The sequence below is a fragment of the Oryx dammah genome, unplaced genomic scaffold, assembly GCF_014754425.2.
Source record: "Oryx dammah isolate SB20612 unplaced genomic scaffold, SCBI_Odam_1.1 HiC_scaffold_2, whole genome shotgun sequence".
NCBI lineage: Eukaryota > Metazoa > Chordata > Mammalia > Artiodactyla > Bovidae > Oryx > Oryx dammah.
This window is the reverse complement of record NW_024070186.1, coordinates 64,774,711-64,800,453: the sequence shown is the minus strand read 5'-3', so window position 1 is coordinate 64,800,453 and position 25,743 is coordinate 64,774,711. Positions and strand designations below refer to the sequence as shown.

Here is a 25,743-nt window from a genome sequence, read left to right as displayed (position 1 = left end):
GTTTTTCCAAGCAAGAGTACTGGAGTGGGGTGCCATTGCCTTCTCCAGTCTCTAGTAAAGCAAATCTTCAAAAAATTTAAACTCAAAATTGGTAGCTATTGTTATCAAATTAAGCAAATAATTACTTAATTAAAAATTTAAAAAAGAAATCAATTTGCTATACCCTCCACTATTTCTATCATCTCCAGAAACTACTTAGGTACTGCTAGTAAGTCACTTGTAGTCCCATGTAGTCAAGACCAAATGAATTTCCCTTATGTCTGTTTTGTGCTGCTTATAAAGGGTCTGAAAAATTGCCAGTGTTATCCCAGATGCGTTTCATGAATCTGATGCTACGAAGGCTGGACTTAGTAGAGAGATTTTAAATTCTTTCACTTCCTATCAAAAGTCTCAAGGCTAAAATCAAGGAAGCATTAACAGATAAAGAAAGAGAGAAATCTATTCACTTCTTTCTTAAACTTGACTACAATTCGATAAAATTTCAACTCCTGTTCATGGCATCTTTATAGGCCTAGACATAATCAGTATCCAAATCAGCTACCTTCAGCTGCAGGTATGCTTCTGCAACCCTGGCTAAGTTAGTCTTTGTTGTATTCTCAATACCAGTGAAGTCCAAGACTTTCTTTTAATTAAGATTTATTTTTACATATTTGTGAGAATCTTACAGGTATAGATTACTGATATTTCATTGCACTTGCAGCTAATTGCATATTTTAAAATAAAATTGAAAACAAATTAATCTAGAAATTTTAGGTTATTTATTCTTATTAAGCTAATAAATTTGGCTTGAATTTATATGCATCTGTTGGCATTCAAATTGAACCCTCAAATTAACATACTTTTTCTTTTATCTCTATTTGATTTTGAAAACATATTCTTAAAATTCCCAGATGAAATAAATCATATGTTCATTATGTTTAACTTATTTCAAAAATAGAATACCCTAACAGTAAAATTCCAATTAATCGGCTTTTTAAAAATATTTTTAAGAGTAATATCTTTACAAGATAGCTATTTAGTAAGAAATTGCAGTGATTTTAAACACATTCAATTTTATTCACTTTTTCTGCTCATTCAAACTTTATTTTACTGATTAGCAACTCCTTTTGTTTCCTTTTCTTGGTAGAACAACCTTCATTGTTAAGCCTATTGTTATTTATACTTTAAATACTAGAGTTCCAGAACAAAAGGTTCTTTGTGATTTACATATTTTTTAGCCATTAAGGTATATTTCAATCATTCTTACAGATTCCAAACAGTGATCAGAATTCTCTCTTTATTGATCTGGATAATATTGGGAATACCGTGTTGTTCCAATATACAACTACTATTGGAAATGTGATTTGCTCTGTGTGTGGATGTGTGTGTGTGTGTGTGTATTTTTGTGAAAAAAGATACTAATATAAATTCTATATTCCTTTCTTTCCCAGTTACCACAAAAGAAATGAAAATACCAAATAACATAAAGAGGACAAGCAACTTGTGAACTGAACAATGTAAAACCAAAGAAAATGTAGCCATAAATTCTATGTAAGCTAAGAATTTGAGTACTAGACAAATACAGATTAAACTAGATTAAAAATACACCAATTTTACAAGGCCACAGAAAATTTAGAATCAGAACTTTTTTCTAATAGTTTCCAAAGAAAACAAGCATTTAACAATTTTAAATTATTATCTGAATTGAGTTCATTGTATAGTAGTCCTCTTCCAGTACTAGCTTCATGTCAATACTAATTCTGTTCAGTCATGAGGAACCTTAGGATTTAGTCCAGCAGTACTGAAGCCCAGCTGCAGGGTAGAATCACTTAGAAAGATCAAGTTAAATGCTGGTGCGTAGTCTCCACACCAGATCAATTAAATCAAAATCTCAGATGATGGACTCAGATATCAGCCCAATTAAGTCAGAATCTCTGATAATGAGCTCAGAATCTCTGATGATCAGTTCAGACTACTTTTAAACAGTTTCCCAAGAGATACTAATGGACTGAGAACCAGTGACATAGTCCCAAGTATTAATTTTATAAATGAGAAAACAAATCTTAAGAAACAAACTTCCCTGTATCAAAATTACTAAGAGGCAATGTCAGGAAGCTTATCCAGGATCTTCTGATTTAAAATACAGTGTTAAACATGGAACCAACTTTTAATTTTTCTCACTTTTCATAGGTGACTGATCCTCTCTCTCTCAATTCTAATTATTAGTTTTGGTAGAGCCAAATATACTGTCTCTATTTCAAGTTTTTTTCTTGATCTATTCAGAAAAAAAAAATTCTTAAGATTTTGGGGGTAAGCTTTGCGTATTAGTCAGAATTCTCCAGATAAACAGAGTGACAGGGCAGGTGTGGGTGAGTGTGTGTCTTTGTGTGAGTACGTGTCTGCTGTGTGTATACATGAAAATAGAATATGAAAGATTACTGCATGCAATTATGGAGGCTCAGGAGTTCCAAGATCTGCAGTCAGTGAGTTGAAGACTCAGGAGAGTTGATTATGTATCCCCAGTCTGGGTCCAAAGGCCTAAGAACCATGAGAGCAGATGCTGCAAACTCCAATCCTAAAGCCAGCATGCTCGAGAACCATTTTTTTTCCCAGTCTGAAGGTTAGAAATGACCAAAGGTGAGAGCCCAAGCAGTCAGGCAGGAGGCATTTTCTCTCATTCAGGCTTTTTGTTCTATTCAAGTGTTTAATTGACTGGACGATGTCCACCTACACTTTGGAGGGCAATATCCTTTCTTGGTCTATTGATTCAAATGTTAAACTCATTCAGAAATGCCCTCAAAGACACACCCAGAAAAATGTTTAGCCAAATGTCTGGGCACCCTGTGGCCCAGTCAAGTTGACACAAAATTAACCATCATACTTGGAATCTGGAAACTCTATCCCCCAGTTCTCAGATAGGTCCAACCCAGCTCTTTTCCTCACCAATGCTCTGTGCCATCAAGTTCTCAGCTCCCAATGACTGTGTCATCTATTGATCTACCAGTTCAGGGTCAAGTAATATTTGTGCTAAATGGACTATGATAAACCATAATCAACGGTCATTGCAGTTTGTGTTTTTTTTTCTTCTGCTTGATGTGAAGACTACCTTTAGTTTGAAAGAGACTTAGGAATGACTTCCCTTCCTTTTGTGGCCTCATCATGAGGCCACAAAATCAGTAACCCTATTGATGTGTGCCTAAAAACACACAGTAAAGATAACTCAGCTAAAAGCTGAATGTGCCTTGCATACAACATTTTTAAAATTTATTTATTTTTATTGAAGGATAATTGCTTTACAGAATTGTGTTGTTTTCTGTCAAACCTCAACATGAATCAGCCATAGGCATACATATATTCCCTCTCCTTTGAACCTCCCTCCCATCTCACTGCCTATTCCACTGGTCTAGGTTGATACAGAGCCCCTGTTTGAGTTTCCTGAGCCATACAGCAAATTTCCATTGGCTATCTATTTTACATATGGTAATTTAACAACAGATTTTTGATGACTGAAGAAATAAATGATTCCACCTAAATTCTGATTCCACATCTAAAGAAAATTCCCAAGCCAAGATATTTAGGTAAAAGATCATTATCATTTTTTTTCAGTAAAATACTTATTTTTTTAAAGGGGCATACAAACTTCTTCTATAACTTCGTGGTTGCTATGAGTGGGGTACTGGGCTTCCCTGGTGGCTCAGTAGTAAAGAATCTGCCTGCAATGCAAGAGCTGAACTGCAGGAGACATGGGTTTGATCCCTGGGTCAAGAAGATCCCCTGGAGAATGCAGGGCAACCCACTCCAGTACTCTTGCCTGGAGAATTCCATGAACAGAGGAGCTTGGCATACTATACTCATAGGGTCACAAAGAGTCAGACACAACTCTAAAGCAAATTAGCATGCATGCATGAGTGGGATATTAGTCTGAATTATCAATTTTTATTATGCAGGAAATTTTATGTTGATTAAATAAACAGCACATTTACAAGTAAGGAAAGACTATATTCTTTATGTTAATCAACTGTAATCCTATTTTTTGGGGGGGAAATTGTTAATTACTACATGGAATTACACTGAATTATATTTACCCCAAAAGATAAAAACTGAGATATTAAATAACCTTCAAGTTAAACGTGGGAAGACTGCAGTCAACTTGAGAATACTAGTTAAGGCATGACTCTCTGTTCTGCTTCATTTTTGGCTGTGTGTGTGTGTGTGTTTGTGTGTGTGTGTTGGCTGTGTGTGTGTGTGTGTGTGTAATACTGTGACATGCTATGCAAATATAGTTGGAAGAATACATGTCCAGATAAAGCTTAGAGCTTCATAGTGTCTTATAATAACTAGACTAATTCAGAATTGTTAGTTTTCCAGATTCACACAGAATCAAAATATTAATAGAATCCATTTAATACTCAATGTCATCTGTATGTCAGCATATTCATAAGTTTTATATTATTTAATCATAACTGTAATAAGTGATATTCTCTCCATTTTACAAATGATTAAGCTCAGGCTTAGAGAATTAAAAGATCTACATAGCATGTAAAATTTGATCCAATATTTGAACCAAGATTTAGCTCAAACCCTCAGCTTTTATAACTACACAATACTGCCTTCTGTACTCCACACTGTATTTTACCTAGATGTAGAGGATCTTTTTTTCATTCTGGTGATAGAAATCTCTGATGTTAGAAACTGGCACAAATTAATCAATTTAAGTATAGCAAATAGAGGTATGCAGTCCCAAGGCAAATATGTCTGTTCATTTTTATGATTTTGGTTTAAAGACTTTTCAGTTTTAGATATTTTGTGTTTTAATGATTTTTCTAACTCACTAGATGCTAAGCATTTTCCAAATTTCTAGGATGCTCACAGAGGATAGAGGATAGATATGTTGACAGCAATATCTAGGTCTCTTTTTTAATGACAAAGAAAGAGACTAAATATGACACTTAGTAGCAGTGTCTTTGTTACATAAAAACTTCATTATAGTATTAAGAAAATATTTAGGCCTACCTTGATTAACTCTGTTGTATTGAACACAGGGTAGGTGGGTAATTTGACCAGGCCACAGGGAGTCAGAATTTTTGGCTAACCATTGTCTTTGGGCATGTCTGTGAGTGTGTTTCTGCAGGAGATCAGCATTTGGTTTAGCAGGCTGAATGAAGACTGCCCTCTCAGTCAGGGCATCCTCTAATCCACTGAGGGCTTAAATATTGATACAATAAAAAGGCAGAGGAAGAAAGAATTCCCTCTCTAAAAGGTCGAACTGGGACACTGGCCATCTTTTGTTCAGATTAAAATTTACACCATCAAACTCCCTGGTTCTCAAGTCTTACAGCTTAGGCTGGAACAATACCTCCAGTTTTTTGAGTTTTCAGCTTGCAGACATGCAACTTCTCAGCCTCAATCACCATATGTGTCAAACCTTATAATAAATGTCTCTCTCTGTCTCCCTTCTCTTTCTCTACATACTTATGTGTGTCTGTATGTATGTGTATATATGTATAACATACATATATCTTGTATATTCTATTGATTCTGCCTCACAAAGAATTCTGAATAACCTAAAGGGATGTAACAGATCAACTAATTTAGAATATCTTTTCTTTTAAACTTGACCACAGTAGTTACAGAGGTATATCTCTTCTGCTTTTCTGTACACAACTAGCTATGCAATCACATGAGAAGTTCTAAATTGTTAAAATTAAGAGCTAGTTCCAGAAATCCTCCAGCCAATATTTTAGAATAAATCATCTTTATTTTTTCTACTACAAACTTTTAGTGTCTTAAGAAAGGATAAGATTTAGTAATTCAGTATCTCATCATTGAAAGACATTTTAAAATAACAGAAAAATCAAAGGATACAACAAGTAATTTACTACACCATCTTCTAGAGTCTCTTTTTTTTTTTTTTCAAACTTTTCAAAGCCAATGAAGAGTGTGATTTCAACATAGTGCTCTAAAAAAATGCAATGTAGAAAATAATAAGCGTAATCAATCATTGATCACATTATATGTAATTCTATATATACTTATCACACATCTCATCTTCAAATAATAAACTTCATTCATGCAAGAAATTATTAAAATATTATCTTCACTGAGGTGGTAGAACTATTCATCTCAAGATTTGCTTGAGAATAAAGAACATGGAGTTGAACACGCCTCCAAATGATTGTGGTCTCATTTTAAATCTATGATTCATTTCATGATTTCACTCTGATATTGGGATAGCATGAAAATACTGAAAAATACTGACAATTAATTTAACCTAGAAACATGAACCCTTAGTTTAAAACAACCTCAACATGCTTTTCATGCCACCTCCTTGAACCAGGCTGAATTTAACCTATTACTTTCTTAATAACCACCTAAAAGAGAGTCTAGAATTTTTCCATAAAAATGTATCCTATGTTTTTTCCCTCTAATGTTGCCATATTTTAAACTGCATTATTATCTTTTTCTCTTAGCATATATTTCTCTGCTTTTTTATTTTGATTGTTGTTTTATCTATATCTCTTAAATAAATTATTGTCAAATTTGGGTGTACATTGTTATTTAAAAACATATTATTTTTAATAAATATTTAAAACAAAATATTTTAAAACTTTTATGACAAAATTTTAATGTCTATATCTCCTCCTTCAAAGATTCTAATTCAACTGGTGTAGGATAGGCCCAAGGATTTGTATCTCTTATAAGTTTCTTGATTCTAACACACAATCATTGGGACACACCACTCAGATCCTCAAAATGCAATACTTATAAATATCTAGAGAAATATAGACCATTTATTAAGACATCAGTGTGGATAATAACACATATGACATAGATGCATTCAAGACCCAGCCAAAACAAATAGAAAAGGACTTAAAACAGCTGCCATACACCCAAAGTACCAGGAAGTAATTCACAATTTAAAGATTATCATCAGTCTTACTCTCCACTTTCTTTATTACCAGAAGTTTCCCGAACTATGTCTATCAGTTCAGTTCAGTCACTCAATCATGTCCGACTCCTTACAACCACATGGACTGCAGCACGCCAGGCCTCCCTGTCCATCATCAACTCCCAGAGTTTACTCAAACTCATGTCCATTGAGTCAGTGATGCCATCCAACCATCTCATTCTTTGTCATCCCCTTCTCCTCCCGCCTTCAATCTTTCCCAACATCAGGGTCTTTTCAAATGAGTAAGTTCTTCACATTAGGTGGTCAAAGTATTGGAGTTTTAGCTTCAATATCAGTCCTTCCAATGAATACTCAGGACTGATCTCCTTTAGGATGGATTGGTTGCCTCTCCTTGCAGTCCAAGGAGACTCCAAGACTCTCAAGAGTCTTCTCCAACACCACAGTTCAAAAGCATCAATTCTTCAGTGCTCAGCTTTCTTTATAGTCCAACTCTCACTTCTGTACATGACTACTGGAAACCCCATGGCTTTGACTAGGTGGACCTTTGTTGGTAAATAATGTCTCTGCTTTTTAATATGGTGTCCCTAAAGCGTCTGCCTGGAAAGCGGGAGACCTGGATTCAATCCCTGGGTTGGGAAGATCCCCTGGAGAAGGAAACGGCAACCCACTCCAGTACTCTTGCTTGCAGAATCCCATGGAGGGAGGAGCCCGGTAGGTTCAGTCCATGGGGTCGCAAAGAGTCGTACACAACTGAGCGACTTCACTTTCACTTTCTTTCATCCCCTAGGTAAATGAATTTAAGTCTTTTTTTTTTTTTGTCCTGAGAACAGGTGAGTGATCACACCATCATGATTATCTGGGTCATGAAGATCTTTTTTGTACAGTTCTTCTGTGTATTCTTACCACCTCTTAGTATCTTCTGCTTCTGTTGGGTCCATACCATTTCTGTCCTTTATTGAGCTCATCTTTGCATGAAATTTTCCCTTGATATCTCTAATTTTCTTGAAGAGATCTTTAGTCTTTCCCATTCTATTGGTTTCCTCTATTTCTTTGCATTGATTGCTGAGGAAGGCTTTCTTATCTCTCCTTGCTATTCTTTGGAATTCTGCATTCAAATGGGTATATCTTTCTTTTTTTCCTTTGCTTTTGGCTTCTCTTCTTTATACAGATATTTGTAAAGCCTCCTCAGACAGCCATTTTGCTTTTTTGCATTCCTTTTTCTTGGGGATGGTCTTGATCCCTATCTCCTGTACAATGTCACGAACCTCTGTCCAGAGTTAATCAGGCCCTGTCTATCAGATCTAGTCCCTTAAATCTATTTCTCACTTCCACTGTATAATCATAAGGGATTTGATTTAGGTCATACCTGAATGGTCTAGTGGTTTCCCCTACTTTCTTCAAGTTAAGTCTGAATTTGGCAATAAGAAGTTCATGATCTGAGCCACAGTCAGCTCCTGGTCCTGTTTTTGCTGACTGTATAGAGCTTCTCCATCTTTGGCTGCAAAGAATGTAATCAATCCGATTTCAGTGTTGACCATCTGGTGATGTCCATGTGTAGAGTCTTCTCTTGTGTTGTTGGAAGACGTTGTTTGCTATGACCAGTGCATTCTCTTGGCAAAACTCTGTTAAACTTTGCCCTGCTTCATATTGTACTCCAAGGCCAAATTTGCCTGTTACTACAGGTGTTTCTTGACTTCTACTTTTGCATTCCAGTCCCCTATAATGAAAAGGAGATCTTTTGGGGGTTTTAGTTATAAAAGGTCTTGTAGGTCTTCATAGAACCATTCAACTTCAGGTTCTTCAGCATTACTAGCTAGTTCTGTTTATTTCTCTCATTTCAAGCCTTAAAGAATTAAAGATGCTAAAGGTCAGAGAAGCAGGTGGAGACCTGGTAAAGAAGCAGGTGTCAATGGGGCAATGGCTGCAGCTCTGGCAAATGCAGGCACCCACTAGCCATGGCGTACCTATAACACTTTAGTGATTCTCTGCCCTGGTTGCACTCTCTGGGGAGCTTTGAAAAATTCCTGATACCTAGGTCCCACTGCCCCAGAGATGTGAGGTGAGGCTAGAATATCATATGTTTTGAAACCTCTCAAAGAGTTTGTAACGTGTAGCCACTGTTGAGAATCATTGACTCAGATAGCTTTGTAAAATCCTGAAAGTCATGTGAATATAGCCAATTTGTAATATCTTCATGATGACAAAATCTGAGGGACTCCTCTTCACTCATATACCTTTGACTTCCCTTTCTGACATGCTCTCCCTTTATTGTTGCTTTTATTCATTTTGAACTTACATTCACTCTAAAACAATAGAAATTTGAATTAAGGAAAGTACTGTGAGTTGTCATGAATTCTCTAACTCACAGAGTGGCTTTTGTTAGAGGTAAAGAGATATTTGGGGCTAAAAGACCCTGATGCTGGGAGGGATTGGGGACAGGAGGAGAAGGGGACAACAGAGGATGAGATGGCTGGATGGCATCACGGACTCGATGGACATGAGTTTGGGTAAACTCTTGGAGTTGGTGATGGACAGGGAGGCCTGGCGTGCTGTGATTCATGGGGTCGCAAAGAGTTGGACATGACTGAGCGACTGAACTGAACTGATCCTTCTGTTATATTTTATCTTCATTCTCAGTTCTTCACAGTTTAGGTGTCAAAGATACCCTCCATTGTTCCTCAAAATAAGAAATATATAACAAATGTAATGACAAATTGCAAAGCATCTATCCTTTCTTCTCAACTACCCAAATGCAAAAATGACTCATTTTTAAAAGTCTTTGATATTAGTAATGAAATTAAACACACACATATTATTACTAGAGCATTACCTCCCAGGACTGTTCTAAACACTTTTAATATATTAATTCATTTAATCCTAGTAATAACTCAATAAAAAAGTAATATTTTGCATCAGTTTGCAGATGAGAAAAGAGGCATGGAGAGGTTAAGCTTCTGAAGGTCACTAAGAAATGCATAGCAGACAACCACTCCTTTAAAATCTGTGTTCTTCACTATAGTCTGTGATGCCCCTATGAGAATGAAAATTTATTTTCCTAAAGTAGACTGATGATTTACCATTTTATGCTTGTAATTAATGGATTGAGTCCTCATAGTCTAATGGGATAATGCAACAGTAGCAACATTTACATTTTATAGTATTTTTTCTGAGTGATGAAGTTACCAAGAAAAAATCACCTCAAAAGCACTAAAGTCATCCTCCAGTTCTCAGAAAAACAGGCATGTGATGTTGTAATCACCTAGGAACTATCTGCTATAAAAATAAGTCATGTTGGAAGCTCCATTAAGAGAGAGTCACTGTGAGTAAACTCAGGCAAATCCCCTCAGAAGAGTCGGTAAGCTCAGCATGGAAAGTTCAGTGAGTTGGGGAAACTGATAAGAACAAAAAACATTCCCAAAATGCTAGAAAAAGTTTAAATGTTCTAGGTTCAGAACTGGTTTTAAAAATTTTAATCTATGACAATTCATTTCAATGAACAGCCTTGGAAAGCCAACCAATTAATGACAGCCTCTTCCTCTGAAAGTCAGTCAGTGAGAAGTGGACTTACTCCAGTGGAAAATGTTCTAAGCCCTTACAAACCTACTCCTAAATCTGTAATTCGTGTGCCAAGGATGTAAATGAAACCATAAGTTTGCTTTGGTCAGCAAAATGGTGCCTGAGCAACATAGCACTCCCTTGACTTGACTTTCTTGGTTTCAGATACTGAGTGGTAATCTCTTCTCTAAACAGAGGATTCTCTTATGTGTTTTTGTTTTAAAACCTTAAAATGTAATGCTATTCCAACACTAGACTGCACCCAGTAACAGTAGTTCTAAGTGTGTGGTGTAAAGCAAGCTACATCTAGTACTGACACAGTAACCACCTGGTAGAGTGGTACTCACAGATGAAGCTTTGTAAATGAATCAAAAAAGCTACATATGAAGATGGGTCCTCCATGAGGACCTGAGCACAGGGCAACCAGTGCTGTTCCAGACTGAGAAGGTACAATTTTCCTTTCATGGAGTCAAAGCAGTCCTAAAATGATTCTAACTGAAGGAAACCTCAATGCCTCAGTGAATATCATGTTAGAAGAACAGTCTAGTCTTCAATACTGACATGACAAAGTATAGAAAAGCAACAGCAGATGGAGAGTTCCCATTTTGATAGAAAATCTAGACACCTTCTAAAGTGTATAAATCTGTAAGGTTTAGGGCAGTTCAGCAGAAAGATATTTTAATGCTAAGTGATATATTTCCTATCAATAAGGCATTCAGTTCAGTTACTCATTCATGTCTGACTCTTTGTGACCCCATGAACCACAGCACGCCATACAGATTCAGAAACAGTAAACTGGAAAAATAAGAGATATGCGTGTATTTGCACCTTAAGCCTGGGAGAAAGTTGATACTTGTGAATGTGTGATTTCTATTTACTAATGAAATCTCATGGTTCTTTTGGGTACTTTCTAAAATCTCTTCTCAAAGAGAGACCTTGCTTGAGATCCTCATATTAGAGTTTATATAATGTAGAAATGTTTGAATGTCCATATTGTTTTCTCCATCACTACCAAATCCTCATTTTACTTTTAAATAATATTTTTGATGTATCAGTTTTAGTTTTCTTTTATCTTACCAGGGGATTAGTACCCACATATTATAGCCTTAATTTCTCATGTACTATTGTAGAAGGAAAACATCAAAGACGTCCTAACATTTTATTCACAATATTTTGATGGTTCAAGTCATGGAACAAATTTCTATTAGGTTGAGTTTCATTACTATATCACTGTTGATCTTTAATTTTTATTTTGCTGTGTTGCTCAGTCAAAATATATGGCAATTTCTGACCTAGAGGTAATCAGATCTACATCAACCTTAATCTCAGGATAGTTCACCCTTTAGGAACTATTTGCTGTGAATTAAAAGACAATTCCCAGTCTATAGGAGGATAAATAGGAGGTTTACCACGGAAAAGCCACTACCAACAAAGCAAATCAGCCAGAACTGCTGAATCTAACAAGAGCAGACAGCCATTGAGCCTGCCCACAGTGGGCACCAAGCAGTGGCTGGCTGGAAGTTTCTAAGGTGGCTGCCTATTAAGCCAGGCATAATGACAGAAGAGCCTGGCACACTATGGTCCATAGGGTTGCAAAGAGTTGGACACAAATGAAACGAATTAGCACATACACATTCAATGTAGCTAACTCAAGGATCAGGGACTTTAAAACTTATCCTGGCCTCTCCAGGCCCCTGATCACACATTGCTGATGACATGCTAAGTGATAAATGGGAGAAGCAGCTCACTAAGGCAAACAGTTCTCACAGTCACTGGGACATCCCTACTTTAATCCACTATAAGTTCAACCTCAGAAGCAGAGACCTACATAAGGCACTCAGACCCCAGTTGCAGCTCTTTTTTTAAGGTTTGCCTCATAGTTTAAGCAAATTTTGAATTTGAATTTTGTCCAGTAGAATATTCACTCTCTTTTAGCCACTGGCTCCTCCACTAATTATAAACTTTTATTCATAGCTTCCCTATTGGAGAAGGAAATGGCAACCCACCCCAGTGTTCTTGCTTGGAGAATCCCAGGGACAGGGGAGCCTGGCAGGCTGCCATCTACGGGGTAGCACAGAGTCGGACATGACTGAAGTGACTTAGCATTCATAGCTTCCCTAATTTTCTTTATTTACTTGACCCTGAAGGCATTTGAATTTATAACTCCCATGACTAACCCATCAACTACAGGAAGGCAGGGATTATGTCAGTTTCAATTACTAATGTATATTTGGCAGCTTACAGAATATCTTATACATTGCAGGCTATCATTAATATTTGATGAAGCAGAGAATGTATAAATCGATGAATGGTAGCCTTGTATTCAGCTCTGCCAAGTGAGCAGCAGAGAAGTAAAATCTATATATGCCCACCATTTTTATATTCCTTAAAATTGACCATTTCTTGTTCCCTTAAACTCTAACAAATGCAAGTGAAGGCAGGCCATCTAAATTGTTACTCTGACACCAAATGACAAATCTCAGTTTCTGAGTCCTGGAGGTGAAGGTTACCAAGTGAATCCAGACCATTATATTTGTGAGTGCACTCAGTATATAACACATTGCTTCTAAAAGACAAACCACATACAGCTGCACTGGCACCTGTCATATCATTTTAAATAATAATCTGTCTCAGAGAGAGAAAAAAATGGGGCAAGGGGATTCTTAAAAGCCAAGATAAACAAAGCTAGGACAAACTCCTTTCATTGGTATAAAATCTGACAGCCTCATTTATGAGTGGCTCCAGGATAGAGTATGAAACCAAGAGAGGTTATTGTCATCAGCTTTCCTTTGAATAGACTAGCCTATGAATTTTTGGCACCTAGCTCAATAGCTTTTGAACAGGCACTTGGAGACAACGAAACATTTCCATCACATCCTTTATGCTCTTTTGAAACCTTTCAATTGCTTAAAAATACATAATGATTCTTAATCTCATTGTTGTCTATGATGTAGAAACTTCATCGCCAAAGCTGAGAAAACATATGCTGGCAGAGAAGTATGAAATGATTGCTTCTTTCTAATACCTGCGGTCAGAGCATGATAATAACTGTGTAAGACAACTTTTCCCTCCTCTCAAAATAATTATGGCTCTCTAGAATTCAGCATCTGTGCCACCAGATGTTACTGTCAAACACATAAGCAATGGGTTTGAGCACTGCACAAACCTGGCTAGCTTCCAGGAATCTTTGTCTGAATACCTCACCAAAAGCAGGTGGGTTTCTGAAGTCAAGATTTTAAGTCTCAGACCACACTAATCCAGTTTCTAACGAAGAAATGGTTTTCTTTGGTGATGGACTGAATCTGTTCTGGTTCAAGCTACTACTTTGTGGCTATGGATCAACACTTTTATAGCTCTGTTTTAGACAGAATATAAACTAAAGCATTTAACATCACTAATAAGAAAAGATAATTATAAACCAAATATATGCCATTATTTTCCCTTAAATAAATGGCATCCTGCTGTCATGGCAAATAACCAAATAATTTTGTCAGAATAGAAAGAATTTCTTTACAAAAAGATGCAATGTTAATACTTTAGGTAGACTGTGACACATTAATTATATAATACAGTCAGTGTTAGGAAGCCATTAAAATCTTGATTAAGTGATACAGTGAGTTTTAATAAAGTGCTTCATAAAATTAGGTGCAATTCTTAAAGCTGGAGATTCTTTTTGATATTAAAATAGCTTCAATTTATGAAATAAAGAGAGCAGATCATAGTTTCATTTTTTTAACTTGAGTAAATAAATTTATAACCATAAAAATATACAAATTAAATGTAAAATACTGATGTTTTACTAAGATTTAAAGATGCATTTGTTTCGAACTCTAAATTTACGTCAGAAGATATTAGTTAAACTTTTCCTAAAAGAATGTCTTAGTCAAAATCAGTGCTTGTCTCTAGCAAAAACTGCTTAAATGTAAATAATTTAGGAACTGTGTGAAAATGAAGCTTCTTTATGCACATTTTTTTGTGATTAAATGAGTGCTACATTTCAGACCTTGGAAGAATATTATATATCTACATGATGCCAATAAATCATAATTCATTTAAATTTAGCTTAAAATAACTAGTTTCTTTTTTCAAAAAGGGAAAAGTCAAACCATCACTTTTATAGGAAGAAAGAAAATTACTTAAGTAATTAATTTTCCTACTACTATTCAGTCATCAGGTAGCTACAAGGAAAACATACAGTGAAGGAAAATAGTAGCTTTGAGTCTGTTTTAAATTATTTTTTCTATTTAGTTCATGTGATTGAAGTAATTCATGCTTCAAAATCTACTTCTTCCAACATAGTGATACATATATGTCCAATGTTTTAAAGTAAGATAAGTCAAACTGAGTTTTATTTTACCTCTATACTTTTCTTCTGCATCCTTTCACTATGAGCTAAATTATTTTAGCTTGCAAGTTACTTATTAGTAATCCCACCAGAGGGCAGACAGGAAAAAGCTCAGACTAAAATCTCAAATAAGCACAATACTGTTATTTATTTCTTTTTCCTACCAAAGTCAGGGAAATATTTAATGCTTATTTTAGACCATTTTGCATATTTTTCCATAGTCATCTCTGGCAGATCAGAAGCTCTTTATTAGCTAATAATTATCTAAAATAAATTTTAGTGGAATTATTTTGTATGAAGATTAGAGTCAATGGATACACATCAGCCAAAGTTAAAATTCAAGAAAAGTTCATAATAATAAGCCAATACAGAGACTTCAACTGGTTAGATATTCACTATCTTGTAGGAATCATTAATCATACTTATTATCAAATACAGTTACCTGTCACATTTTCTACAATGAGAGTTCTGATAAAGGTGCATACAGAGAATTATATTAATCCAATCTGCATGCTACAAAACATATAAAATAATTTCCACATCCACAGGTGTCAATCATTCCTTGATTCCAGCTATAAGCCTGACATAATATAAGGGGGGATTAATAACCACTTTATTATATTTGTCAAAAGAGAGAATTCTCTTCAAATTCAAACTTCTTTGAAATAGTAGGGAGGAATGTTCTAGAATATGCTTTTAAAAACTTTAAATACTGCAGTGATGAGGAACAGTAAATTATTACTTCAAAATAATTTTATGCAAAATTAATAGAAGCATGCATTTTTGCAATAGCACTAATTCGGGTGAAAAACTATTGAGGAGTCTCACAACATAACACAAAATCTCATTTTATAGTTATCAATAAATTAACTGGGAACTAATATACTTCAGTTGGGGAAACAGTGGAAACAGTGTCAGACTTTATTTTTTTGGGCTGCAAAATCACTGCACATGGTGATTGCAGCCATGAAATTAAGACGCTTACTGCTTGGAAGGAAAGTTATGACCAACCTAGACAGCATATTCAAAAGCAGAGACATTGCTTTGCCAACAAAGGTCCATCTAGTCAAGGCTATGGTTTTTACAGTGGTCATGTATAGATGTGAGAGTTGGACTGTGAAGAAAGCTGAGCACCGAAGAATTGATGCTTTTGAACTGTGGTGTTGGAGAAGACTCTCGAGAGTCCCTTGGACTGCAAGGAGGTCCAACCAGTCCATCCTAAAGGAGATCAGTCCTGGGTGTTCATTGGAAGGACTGATGCTAAAGCTGAAACTCCAGTACTCTGGCCACCTGATGCGAAGAGTTGACTCACTGGAAAAGACCCTGATGCTGGGAGGGATTGGGGAAGAAGGAGAAGGGAACGACAGAGGATGAGATGGCTGGATGGCATCACCGACTCTACGGACATGAGTTTGAGTAGACTCCCGGAATTGGTGATGGACAGGGATGCCTGGTGTGCTGCAATTCACGGGGTCACAAAGAGTCAGACACAACTAAGTGACTGGACTGAACTGAATATACTTCACTATTATGTCTAAACAGTTTTGAGTATAGACTCTTAAATACTGGCTCAAGAAGGACAAAAGAAAAAAATCATTTTCTTTATGGTCAATTTTAACACAAAAACTTTGTTAATTCTGAAGGTAACTTGTTCAAACTTAAAATCTAGATCTGTTAGTGGGTTTACATCTATTGAATGTCACTACTAAGTAGGTACACTGGGAAATATTATTAGAAGTGTCTCTAATCTAACTAAAGAAATATGAACAGTTCACTAAATGAAAAATCCAGGTAGCTGGATCCAGAAAAGAGTGTTAACATGTCAGGGGGCATAGCAGATACTGCCACAGAGGAGGTAAATGAACACTGATTTACAAGAGTCATCCAAACGGGACATATAGGCTACAGAAAATTTGCCACTACCTAAACGAACAGTAAGGGATCTAAGACAAATATCCTGCCTATGAGCAAATAGTAGATACTCCAGAATTCCTTTCTAGCCAATGATGAATTCAAAGATTTAAAATTTGATGTATATAAAAAATGCAGCAAATTAAGGAAATGAGAGGATGGTGATGAATAACAGAAAAATGGGGGGTGTGGTGAGGAGGATTTTTTTAGAAGAAAATAAAAAAGATTTAATACCAGAAAGTAAAGAAGAATTTTGAAACTACTGTCTGAAAATATAAAAGATTAAAAGGTCTCTGAAATGCTGTAATTTTGTATGAGATCAGCATCAAGCTGAGATTCACAGAGTGAGTCTCAAAATGACTAAAAATGTAAAGAAATTGAAAAACACAACAGCAAAATTAGAATTAGCATTGGAGACATTGGATACCATAATTGGCACTGGAGAAAATTAAATGAGGGATTTAGAGAGTAAATCTGAGGTGCTTTCCAAAAACAGAGAAATAAAATGAGTGGAACAAGCAGCATGCTGAATTCTATGTACAGCATGCTTCTGCATGTGGGCATTATATTTACTAAGAATAAACAGAGGAAATAGTCAAAGGCACTAATAGTGACCATTTCTAAATTGTGCAATCATGAGAGAATTTTTCTCTTGTTTTTTACATTTTCTCAATATAATGAGTTTTAAAGCTAGTATGTGCTACCTTTATAATTAGAAGCAAAAGTAAACACACACAGGCACAACATGACTATATTTTTGGTAGATCCATTGATGGACTGACTTTGTCTAATAACCCATTCCTGCTCTCTGATCAGTGTTAGATTGGAGTCTTTGTAAAGCTGTGCTGTGCTGTGCTTATTCACTCAGTCATGTCCAACTTTTTGTGACCCCACAGACTGTAGCCCTCCAGGCTCCTCTGTCCATGGGATTTCCCAGGCAAGAATACTGGAGTGGGTTGCCATTTCCTTCTCCAGTGGGTCTTCCTGACCCAGGTAGGAATCAAACCTGCAACCCCTGCATTGCAGGCAGTCTCCTGCATTGCAGGTGGATTCTTGCTGATCTACCAGGGATGCCCTATAGGGAAGCCCTTAAATTACAATAATAAAGCTTAATTAACCCAGGCTCTATTTCTCCCTTTCAACTCTGCATACATTAAAGTTCTATGAAGTTGGTGCTCATAATTAATTTTAATTTTGTAAAAGCATGACATGCTGGATGATTATTGGTTACATAATTTAAGAAAGATACTGGTTTATAAGTATTCTTCAGTTAACCAAAAGGAAAATAAATAGGATAATTTGAAAAATATCATCTCTAAGATCTAACTTTTTTGTTATTCTTTAAAATTATCATAAGTGCAGTCACTCAGTCATGTCTGACTCTTTGCGACCCCGTGGAATGTTGCCTACCAGGCTTCATCTATGGGATTTTCCAGACAAGAGTACTGGAGTGGGTTGCCGTTTCCTTCTCCAGAGGATCTTCCCAACCCAGGGATCGAACCCAGGTCTCCTGCATTGTAGGCAGATGCTTTACCATCTGAATCACCATGGAATTATCATAAGCTCCTTTATGTATTTGCTTAGTTTCTCCTAATTAAAATTTAGGAAAACTTTAAATTTTCATGAAGAAAAAATAAAAAGTTTTTTTTCACAATAATGTCTATTGTGCACAGCAAGGTAGCATGGTGTGGTATAAGGAAAACCAGCTTTGAGCTTAAATAAACTGAAGTAAAATCTCAGCTCCACTCCTTACTAAATACAAGTCATTGGGTAAAGAAATAATCATTCTGAGAGAAGTTCCATATCATTAAAAAAATAAACAAACCTAACTGCTAATACATTTATTCCCCAAATTCTGTGCCAGACATTTTTATACTTAGAGGTCCTTTGGAATTTAATGAATTATTCTCTAAAACATATATTTGCCAATTTTTAAAGTGCCTCCCTTATTCAATACTAGCTTTTCTACAAAACTGACCTTTAAAGTAAAGGCTAGATTCTTCAGCTCAGTTCAGTCACTCAGTTATTTCCAACTCTTTATGACACCATGGACTGCATTACGCCAGACCTCGCTGTCCATCACTAATTCCCAGAGTTTACTCAAACTCAAGCCCAGTGAGTCAGTAATGCCATCCAAACATCTAATCCTCTGTTGTTCACTTCTCCCCCAATCTTCAATCTTTCACAGCATCAGGGTATTTTTAAATGAGTCACTCTTCACATCAGGTGGCCAAAGTATTGGAGTTTCAGCTTCAACATCAGTCCTTCCAATGAACACTTAGGATTGATCTCATTAGGAGGATTGGTTGGATCTCCAGGCAGTCCAAGGGACTCTCAAGAGTCTTCAACTTCTTCAGTTCAAATCATCAGTTCTTCAGTGCTCAGCTTTCTTTATAGTCCAACACTCACATCCATACATGACTACTGGAAAGACCGTAGCCTTGACTAATGATTTATTGCCAAAGCAATGTCTCCGCTTTTGAATATGCTGTCTAGGTTGGCCATAACTTTCCTTCCAAGGAGCAAGCATCTTTTCATTTCATGGCTGAGGTCACCATCTGCAGTGATTTTGGAGCCCCAAAAATAAAGTCTGTCACTGTTTCCATTGCTTCCCCATCCATTTGCCATGAAGTGATGGGACCAGAAGCCATGATCTTAGTTTACTGAATGTTGAATTTTAAGCCAAGTTTTTCACTCTCTTTCATTTTCATCAAGAGGCTCTTTAGTTCTTTTTCACTTTCTGCCATAAGGGTGGTGTCATCTGCATATCTGAGTTTATTGATATTTCTCCCAGAAATCTTGATTCCAGCTTGAGCGTCATCCAGCCCAGCATTTCTCATGATGTACTCTGCATATAAGTTAAATAATCAGCATGACAATATACAGCCTCGACATACTTTTTTCCCAATTTGAAACCAGTCTGTTGCTCCATTTCCAGTTCTACCTGTTGCTCCTGACCTGATCTGCATACAGATTTCTCAGGCGGCAGATAAGGTGGTCTGTTATTCCCATCTGTTTAAGAATTTTCTACAGTTTGTTGTGATCCACACAGTCAAAGGCTTTGACATAGTCAATAAAGCAGAAGTAGATGTTTTTCTGGAACTCTCCTGCTTTTGCAGTGATCCAATGGGTGGGTCTTTTTTACACTTTAATGTTAACAATTAAATTAGTGGAACTTTTGATATTTTGTTTATATTGAGATGCCAAACAAAACCATTCCATTTCTGTTGATAGTTTATGACCAATACAGGACAGACTCATCAGTTCTGCAGCTAGCCTGTTTTCAGAAATGGCAAAAAGTATACTCTGGTTAAAACATTTCCAATGCAAAAAACTGATTTTTAGAGTCATATAGACTATTGTCTCATATATCAATGCAATTTATCTTTGCTTAAATTAACAAAGGGGAATATTTATATACCTTAAGACATGGAAAACTTATGGACACTTGGTTGGATACTACATATATGAGAGAGAAAATGAGCATGTACTACACATGTGCATAATTATCCACATATGCACAATTATTCAATCTTTGCTTTGATCCTTTTAGGAAAAACTGAACTGAACTGAGTATACTTTTGTGGCAAGAAATTTAGACAGATACCTTGCCCAGAGTCATACACTGTATTGTGGTAGTGTCCATTGTCAGACTTTTGTAGGCAAATTTTCTAGGCTCCAAGACCTGTATTGTTTCCTCTAGAAAGAATAAAATTATCTAACTTAAAAGTATTTTAAGATAAAGTCTCTTCAATATATATAAACATGCATTATTAAAAGTTAAAATATGACACAGTACAGAAAATATTCTATAGCACAGATGAAAAGATATACTAATGACAGGTATTCATCTCTCTCTTGAAATAGAATTTGACAAGCTAAAATATCTTTCAAGTAGCCCAAATCATGTGAGAATCCAATATTAGCAGAAGATTTATTGTCCTCAGAGAATGAAGTGAAGACCTAGCCAAAGAACCAACTTGTTCTATAAAACATTGGATGAGACAGACTGCAAATGTTACTTGACATAGGTTGCAGTTCAATGAATCCATAAGAAAGTATTCAAACTATATCTTGAATGAAGAATTGAGGCTATAGGGACCACAGTAAAAAGAGCATACGCTCTGGATACAGATTCCTGAGTTTAAAGCCAGGTTTTTCCTCTCACTAGAAGCCTCAAGAAAATTACTTCACAGCTCCATGCCTCAACCTCCTCATTTGTGAAAGAGGAAAGAAATAGTACTGTTTCATAGGGTTGTTAAAAGGATTAAAAGTAAAATATATAGCAAGGTAAGTAGCAAGATCTGTGTATATTACAAGGGCAGTATGTCTATACACTATTAAAAAACACATGATATTTTAAAAGTAAAACATGGCTGACTCAAAATTATACATCACTGTTGTTGCTAAGTCATGTCTGTCTCTATGTGACCCCTTGGACTGCAGCGTGGCAGGCTCCTCTGTCCTCCAATATCTTGCTGTTTGAGTTTGCTCAAATTCATCGAGTCAGCGATGCTAATCTGGCCATCTTATCCTCTGCATTCCTCTTCTCTTTTTGCCTTCAATCTTTCCCAGCATTGTCAACAAGTCAATGTAAAACTCATTGGGTTTAATAATGCCAACTGCCACTTTGTTTAATTCATTTGAGAAAATGTCTTGAACTTAGACACACAAATGAGAAAGAATTAAATTCACTCAGGGAGGACAAGAATAGTACTAAATACTTTCCTACAGCTACAGAACACTGACTTTTCAAACACAGATGGAGAGCATATGTTCTGTGCCTTGTCCTGGGCACCAGGGTGGAGGTGGGGAGTGTCTAAGAATAAACAAGACTTTGGGAATTCATCAACTAATACTGAAAGCAAGAAGGCAGATACCTATGGTGTTTTTCATTGATACCATACTTTTAAATATTCAGATAAAATGGCAATATATGAAATAATCTCTAGGGATGCCATGGCTCTCCAGGGATGTGGAGGTTCTCCCAGCCTGCTAAATTACATCCTCATCTGCTCTGTCAGTGCTTAAAATACCTTAATCCTTTGAATAAAAATGTGGAGTTGCCTATTACACAATAAGTGCTCTCTTAAAGTAAAGCACATTAAACCATTAAACACTTAGCTCAAAGTTAGTTCATTTAATTGCTTGGTCAGACTGAGAATTTGGGGGAGGAAAAGCCAGATGAATATTCCTAATATTATGCTATCAGCTCAACCTTTGTCAGTCATTTGTTATCTAATCTGAACACCCATATTTCTAAACACCACAGCAGATCTACCTGTACTTTCTTATGATATGTATAGATCTTTGCAGTGAAATAAATGTATATTTCTTAGACTAGTTTACGTTGGATTGTTGGATGTCCAAAGAGGCTTTATTAGTCTATGGAATCACCTGAGCCATGCCATGTATCATCTCTTCCTACCTCTCAGACAACTCTGGTCTTCATGTCCTCCTCTGTGATGAAGTAGGCTAAGTATCTAACCCTTGAAATATTTCTTGCCTATAGTCTCAGCTGTTTCTCTGCCTTGCCTACCTAAAAATAAGACCACTGAACCCCAGATTGCAGCAACCGTCTACCTAATACATCTGAAGTTGGTCTGCTGAGAGCTGCTGAAAAACTCCTCAGGTTGATGTCACCATATTTTGCAGCTCGGAAGCAAGGAGATAGGTCTCTGTAGCTGAAGCAGACTGACAGAGTGGAAAATGGGAGGCCACGTGCTGAACTCACTCCCTAAAGCTGGGTAGTGATCCAGTGATTTGAATTAAAGAAAGAATGAGTTATGATATAAAAATTATTTGAATATGAAAAATGAAATATAAGATGATGCCAAGAGAAGATCTATGATTCACCACCTATGTAGCATTTGCAAATAAAATATATGGAAAAATCTTACAATAGCAAAGACATAGGAAAGAAATGACCTCTTCTAGACTAATGATTATACGGCAATATCTTTCTTATCTGATAATGATGACTTTTGTATTACTAAGAAAGATCAAGTTGTGTTATGTATAAAGAAGGAATAAAGAACATTTCCACAGCACAAATTACTAAGTAGAAAGGAATCCAAACTTCTTTCTCTCCCTGAGTCACTTTTTCAGGTATTAACACAAATCCAAGCCAACATTTTGTTTCATGGTTATCAGAACAAGGATAAATTTTAAACAAAAGCAGTTATTATCAAGGAAATTAATAAATCTGAGACTAAATCTATCTTCTTCATACATGATAGTTTATACCATCTAAATATTAATCATCAAGATATTTGCTTGGAAAATCTAATTTCCACAGAGAGATATTTCAGAAAAAATTATCTCTGACTCTCACAGAGTAAAATTTGTATTTTCTTTCAATATCTCATTGGGTAAAAAAATTCATAGAAAAATAATCCACTTCTTACAACAAATTACACTTAAAATACTTCATATACCTTTGAAAAAGTATAAGAAAACAAAGGGAAACAGAAATAAAACCCCCATCATTTCTTTAACAAAAAGGATTAAAAATCTCTTTAAAAAAGCTTAAAAATCTAGACCATATAGTGTAATTTACCTATTTACATATGATAGCTCTAAAGAAAATCTGAAAGAAAAAATAAATCTCAAAACACCTGGATTCTAAACATATCTGTCCCCAAAGGGTTTGGATAAAAATTGTACCCCTGTTTCTCTGGTTGATTGCCTGTGACCCATTTTGGTTTTTTTCAGCATCAGTTGAGTCTCTATGTGGTACTTCTCTTAGTCTCTATTTCTCTGTATCCAGTCTTCTAGAACAAGCACTGTGACATTCTACCTCATCCTCCTTTTAGCTTCTTGAGCTTCAGTCTTCTCTCAGATTGTTTCTCATTCATTCCATCCTCTACCTTGAGACTCCCTTTACTATCTCTGGCTTTAATTCCCTAGGCCCGGCCTCTTACCCCATAGGTAGACATTTGGAGAAAGAAAATATACACTCTAACTGGACAAATTTTTAATAGTAGTAACATAGTCTTTTGGAAAGATAACATTTAATATTTTTATTAAGAGATGTAAAATTGGGTCAGGCTTTTATCATGTTAATCCTACTTGTGGGTATCTAAAGAAATAATTGTTTACCAACTGAGCTACCAGGGAGGCCATGTGGTGCTGGAGAAGACTCTTGAAAGTCCCTCAGAGAGCAAGGAGATCAAACCAGTCAATCTTAAAGGAGAGAAACCCTGAATATTCACTGGAAGGACTGATGCTGAAACTGAAGCTTCAGTATTTTAGTCATCTGATGTGAACAGATGACTCATTGGAAAAGCCCCTGATGCTGGGAAAGACTGAGGGCAGAAACAGAAAAGGGTGTCAGAGGACAAGATGGCTGGATGGCATCACCAATGCAATGAACATGAACCTGGGCAAACTCTGGGAGATGGTGAGGGACAGGGAAGCCTGGCGTGCTGCAATCCATGGAGTTGCAAAGAGTGGGAAATGACTGGGCAACTGAACAATAACAACAAAGAAACAATTCTACACACTACTATATATAAAATAGATAACCAACAAGGACCTACTGTACAGCACATGAAACTACACTCAATATCTTGTAATAACCTATAATGAAAAATTTTAAAAACAGAGTAGATCTATGTATATAAGAACAACTGAATCACTTTGCTGTATATCTGAAACTAAAACATTGCAAATCAACTGCATTTCAATAAAAATTAGACAAATAAAAAGAAACAACTCTAACTATGAAACACATTTTATGCACAAGGTTCTTTATAGAACTATTACTTATTAAGTTGGAAAATATAGTTAATTTGCATATATAATAAGAGGTTAAATGAATTATATCATGTCACTTTATAGTATATTATGCAACCATTATAAACAAAAATTACTGAGAATAAATAAACCAAAATTAGGGAGAATGTATTATAAAAATTTAATGATATAAAACTAGGTTAAAAGAACTGGGTAAAATATACAATAGACATGCAACTTTTTTCCTGAAGCATACGTGGTTATGCAAAAGAAACACCAATATGCAAATTGTGGTGGGACTAATGAAGATATCTTTTATCATCCATACTTACACATTTCCCATAATGGGAGAATATTACTGTGTAATGAGAAACTTTTTCTTTAATATGAAAGAAAGAAACATGCTTAAGACTACTAAATACCAATTTTTCATACTGTTAATCATCTTACAAGTTATAATTTTAGTGAATTCTATAGTTCCCAGAACAAAAAATTAATTAGTGGTTGAGTGAGAGAAATCCATTATATGGACAGTTATATTTGCTCACTACTGATGTATTTACTTTTTTATCCAAAAATAATATTTGATTTCCTGGAGTTATTTTTAAATCCAAAGACTTACGTGAAGAATCATTTCAAACAAACAGCATAATTTTTAATGACTTATGTAAATACAAGTCACTATGACCTCTTAGCTACCCAACTTGGTAGTCACACCAGATCCTCTGGAAAGTATAAATCTGCTAAATAGTGTTAGGTAGCAAATTTTATAGTATGAGGTCACTTTTGAAGAACAGGCTCATTACTGTGAAAATCCCATTTAACATCCCCCTTGCCCCCCCCCAAAAAAAACAGCAAAGCTGGATTTAAAGGTTTTCTCTTTGGGCAATGCTTAGAAAAAATCTGCATCACAATGTCTACAATGATGAGGGCCTCAATAAGAACAAACAGATAAATGGGGAAAGTTGTCTCTTCCTCTCTCTCACCAGCCTGACTGGCTCTAGGTCCCCTAATCAAATCCTTGACTCTATACATAGGACCACTCACCTGTCATGTACAGCCTCAGTACCACCCTAATCCAGCCAGAGGAAGTTTAAAGGACTGGGACATTTAAGCTTTCTCCAGCAGTTGAGGGATGACCAGTGATGACTGAAGCTGACACTCACATACTGAATACCCATAAGACTTTAACCCCTACCTCCCTTCAGGACAGCTCAAAGCTCTTGGTCATGCACCCTGACTCTACCCTCCCTCAGCTTTGTGTTTTTTCAGCCTTCCTTTCCTTTTGAATGCAAATGACCTTACT

General features: G+C 35.9%; 1 protein-coding gene and 1 long non-coding RNA gene across 3 annotated transcripts in view; one reads left to right on the top strand and one right to left on the bottom strand.

Moving 5' to 3' along the window:
• Window positions 1–25,743, bottom strand: part of NAALADL2 (N-acetylated alpha-linked acidic dipeptidase like 2) — a 1,592,461-nt gene that overhangs the window by 816,263 nt on the left and 750,455 nt on the right. The gene's annotated exons all lie outside the window — the stretch shown is intronic.
• On the top strand, window positions 1,216–21,015 carry LOC120869833. The gene is made up of 3 exons (XR_005722643.1): window positions 1,216–1,376; window positions 2,343–2,348; window positions 21,003–21,015. It is a non-coding gene; the product is annotated as an uncharacterized LOC120869833 (long non-coding RNA).